Here is a 4,595-nt window from a genome sequence, read left to right as displayed (position 1 = left end):
AAAAAAATAAAAGAGTGATATGTAAATAAAAGCACCCATTTTACAGTTGTGCTATACACATCAATTAATATATCAATATATATTATGACATTATCATTTAAAACTACGGACCTAGCTCATTATACAAATTATAAAAATCTATCATCCATTAATATACTAATTGATATAATAATTAATGTGTATAACTTTATTCTAAAAATGATTGAATTGAAAAATACATAACCATATAAATTAAAGGAAGAAGAGGTTAGTGGTATTTATTTATTTTTTAATGGAAAATCAGAACAAGGGAATCAAGCAAAAGATGTTTCGAAGTTTCATGGTACAATTAATTGCCAGATCACTACAACAAAACTAACTATTCACGGCATCATGTTTATGACATGCATTAAATGCATGTCGTGGTTAGTACATTCTACGGCATTTTTTTTTTGCAAGCCGTTAATGTTTTGTCAATAACAGCATACATACCATGTAAGTCGTTGATTCATATATTTATAGCATGCAAAAGCATGCCGTAAAAAACGTATGTTTTTATGACTTACAAAAATATATCGTAAAATATTTGCACTTAAGACGACATACATTTCATGTTATAAAATATTATAACTTTACATGGCATGCATTAACATGTCGTGAAAACTTTTGTAAAAAAAAAAAAATTCAATCCGAAATTTTTTTATGGCATGCAAAAGCATGCCGTAAAAAATGTATATTTTCACGGCATACAAAAATATGTCATAAAATATTTGTACTTAAGATGACATACATTTCATGTCGTAAAATATTATAACTTTACACGGCATGCATTAGCATGTCGTGAAAACTTTTATTAAAGAAACTTTCAATTCAATTTTTTTTTTATTTAAAAAAACTAACAATTTCCAATCACGCTTCTCACTTTAAATTTTCCTAATTGAGGAAAATGTAAAAAATAATTTATACATTATTTTATAATATAGTGCCTCTTTTAAGGGATAATTGCGCCCAGTGGGATTTTGGGAAAAAAAGTTATATATTCATGAAAAAGTTTATAATTTTCATAATTAATATTTATATAGCTTCTCACTAATTTGTAATATTTTTTTTTAAAATTACCTTGATTTGATATTTTCCCTTCTTTTGATAATTTATTTATTTTTTACTTTTTAGATGTGTCTAATCTAAATACAACTAAAAAGTAAAATATTTGTAAAAAAAAAATTATAAAATATAATATATATGAAATGTATTAAATTTTATATTTTTTTGAATTGAATGATTTTTTTAAAAAGTTAAAAATATTTTCTGTTAAATATATGTTAATTATTTGAATTTAAAAAGTAAAAAAAAAAATTTATTTAAAATATTTAAAAACTTACAATAACTAAAGGGAAAAAAAAAACACTCAAAAACATTAGTTTAGCCTCGTTCACCACTCTCCCAGACGACTCTCATTCTATTTGTATATATTTTTGCCCCAAACCCTCTCTCTCTCTCTCTCTCTCTCTCTCTCTCTCTCTCTCTATGTGCGAGCTCTCGAGCTCTCTTCGAGCATTGCCTTGATCGATCGCGCGATTTCGCATGGCGTCACAATGTATGTCATTCACTTTCTTTCCCAATCGATCAATTTTTCTCTGTTTCTCGATCATTTTTTCCCAAAAGCTTCGAATTCATTATTTCATTTGAAGTTAGGGTTTGGTGAGAGCCATGGAAATGTAGACTACGAAGCCAAATGCATTCTCAATCAATTGATCTCAAACCCTAACTGGCCTCTACACGCTCTTCTGTATCGAACGATTCAGTGAGTTTGAAACTCGTCATACTTCGTATTTTTTCTTGTGTGTGTGTTACTGGATCAATTGAAGTTTGTATTGGTAATTCGATTTTTTTGGAGGTCTGGCAGATCATTAGACAAGTCGATTTCAACGCTTCAGATGGAGTTGGCTACTACTCGAAGTTTTGAAGAGATGTGAAGATCTGATGAGTTCACTCATATCTCTGAATTGACTCATGAGGGCTTGCCAAGGAAGAAGGCTTTCATAGTTATTGAAATTAATACTGGTTTTAGTAGTAGGAAGAGGCGCGATTCGGTCAGACAAACTTGGATGCCTCAAGGTGATAATTTGATATTGTCCTTGTGTGTATGTCCTACTATATCTTAATTTCATGGCTTTCCCTGACTAGCTTTTTGGGTTTGATTAGGAGAGAGACTTCTTCAATTGGAACAAGAGAAGGGAATTAACGTCCGGTTCGTGATCGGCCATAGGTAAATCTCTTGTCTGCATTTTCTCACAAGTTGGTTAGTTTAGTGTTATTTGAAAACAATAAGAATTCTTCGGGCAATATGATCTCATTATTAATTTTTTGAAGTTGGATCCATTGATTTTCCTTGATATGAATTTGTCAAAAGTCAGCTCCTCTTTGTGTAACAATAGACATTGTTAAGCAAATAACTGTATCATTATCACATGAATTGCCTTTAAAAATTAAAACAGAATATTGTTATTCAAATAGAGTGTCTGACCATAACTCAAATATTTTCAGGTGACAAACTCGAGAGTAGTTGAACATAGGTGAGCTGCTGATTAACTTTAAATTTTAGCTGAATTTTCTTCAGACTAAATCTGACTTATTACAAACTAGCTTTGTGGTCACATTGTCTTGTATATTTAGCATTCGAGTCACTATAAGGAAGAATATGTTTCTCACCATTTTCGAACCATCATGCTGTGACAGAAGTTGATATTGTGGTATTTTCTTTTAAGTCACTATTTTTGTAATATTTTGTAATGCACTGAAAATTATAATAAGGATCATTCACTAAATGATGCTTTTTGTTGTTTTTGTAGTTTGCTTCTTATCATACTCTTGGTTTTGAATCTTCTCTCTCTCTCTCTCTCTCTCTCTCTCTCTCTCTCTCTCTCCTGATCCTTTTTGTATGAAGTTATTGAGAAACCCAAATACGTGCACCATATGGAAATTGATATAAATGAGTTCTATAAGAACTAGGATCACGATTCTTACTGGCCAACCCCAGGATAGAATAATGAGAAAAGTAAACAGCTCATAGCCTTAAGAAGATGCGTGGGACAAAAGTTAATCAGGTTACTGATATTGCTGGATCTAATACTTCTTTCAAAGAAATGCATAGTGCATTTATTTGTGCTTGTGTTTCTTTGTTAGCATAAAATTATAATCTGGTGATAACATTTTCCATTCTTATCCCTGATTAAATTAGGTTGCACAAATAGAATATTCAACTAAAGAATATGTACTTTATCTTCTGCTCCTGAACTTTTGTTGGTCAATTGACAACGTAGTCTATGGGGGAGAATTCTTTCAAATAGGTGTTGTAAATGTAATGCAGTATAGGATACTGTTCTTTATGGTGCACTGTTTGTGCCTTATCTATTTTTGGTGTGTATTGAGACTTGCCCGGTTCAATTTGTGTGTTAGTGGACTGTTAGCAATAGGGATGCACTAATGGGACAGTTAGAAGGATGGCAGCTCCTTCATGTTTCTGTGGTATGCTCAGTGGGAGTTTTCTTTTATGTGTTACGCTATAGGATTTAGATTTTCTTCGGTAAGCTTAAATAATTATTGAAACACGGTTCTTACTGAGTCTGTGATGTCTACAAATATCAATTGAGTGAAGTAAATAAATCTTTGGTAAAGCTTGAAAAATTGAGGAAATTTTTCAATACATTGTCAATGAAATGGCCTTGTAAGTTGAACATGATTGAAACTGGGAAGTAGTATCTCTATATCTCCCTCAGATTTCTTCGTCATATATTTCAGCCCCCTTTGCTTTCTTTCACTTGTTGATTCGTGGCATATGGCTGCTTCTATTTCTTCTCCCAACTCCTCTCATACCCAACTAGTAATGATGAAATCTATATCGAAGTAAGGATAGTACAGAGGATTAAGTTAGGTGTATGTAGACACCCCATTTTTGACCGACCTTAAGACTCAGATGTCATCGATTGAGCGCTTGGTGATTGCGCATGCTGTGCTCGTCCTGAGGTCACGAAGTCTCGGCTGAGAGCCTTGCCTCTAGGCGTCGGAACCTTTTCGTGCCTTGCCTCGGTTTACGAATCAGGTCCTGTTTTCTCTATTTTCTCTTCCTGAAGGGAGGGAGAGGTCTCGTAGACCATCTCTCAGTGGCCGTAGGCTACGTTTCGTGGTCGTAGGCCATTTTTCCCGTTTGGAGACCAGTTTCCGGTTTTCGGAGCCATCGGTCGTGTGCCTCGGTTCGGGACCGCTTAACTACCTCCGTTTGCTCCGGTTTTTGGCATGCACCTTGTTTTTTCTCCTTAAAGGGACACTGTGGCCTGGGAGACCACCTTCGTGGTCGCACGCCACTTTCGATGCTTAATAGCCAGTTTTCGGGGCCCCCGGCTGCGCGTTTTGGCCCCTGAACCTTCGTTTCGCATCGGTGTGGGTTCATTTTTGGCATGGATCCTAGTTTCATTGTTAGGAAGGTGGTAGTAGGGTGGGAGACCACCTTTTCTTCTTGGAGACCACCTTTTCCCGGTCGGCCGATTTTCTTGACAGGTAGGTGGTCTCCCTCACTTTTAAGCCACATTTTCTGGTCTCCCATACCACCACTGAGT

At 34.6% G+C, this 4,595-nt stretch overlaps 1 long non-coding RNA gene across 1 annotated transcript; it reads left to right on the top strand.

The window, feature by feature from the left end:
- The first annotated feature begins 1,420 nt into the window (after positions 1-1,420).
- Positions 1,421-2,807, top strand: LOC145796564 (uncharacterized). Its single transcript, XR_014337041.1, has 4 exons — positions 1,421-1,783; positions 1,886-2,097; positions 2,185-2,248; positions 2,527-2,807. It is a non-coding gene; the product is annotated as an uncharacterized LOC145796564 (long non-coding RNA).
- Positions 2,808-4,595: the final 1,788 nt, after the last annotated feature.

Source organism: Camellia sinensis, chromosome 8 (assembly GCF_055761805.1).
Source record: "Camellia sinensis isolate YWXY chromosome 8, ASM5576180v1, whole genome shotgun sequence".
Taxonomy (NCBI): domain Eukaryota; kingdom Viridiplantae; phylum Streptophyta; class Magnoliopsida; order Ericales; family Theaceae; genus Camellia; species Camellia sinensis.
The sequence above is the reverse complement of the archived record's forward strand: the minus strand, read 5'-3'. Positions and strand labels throughout refer to the sequence as shown.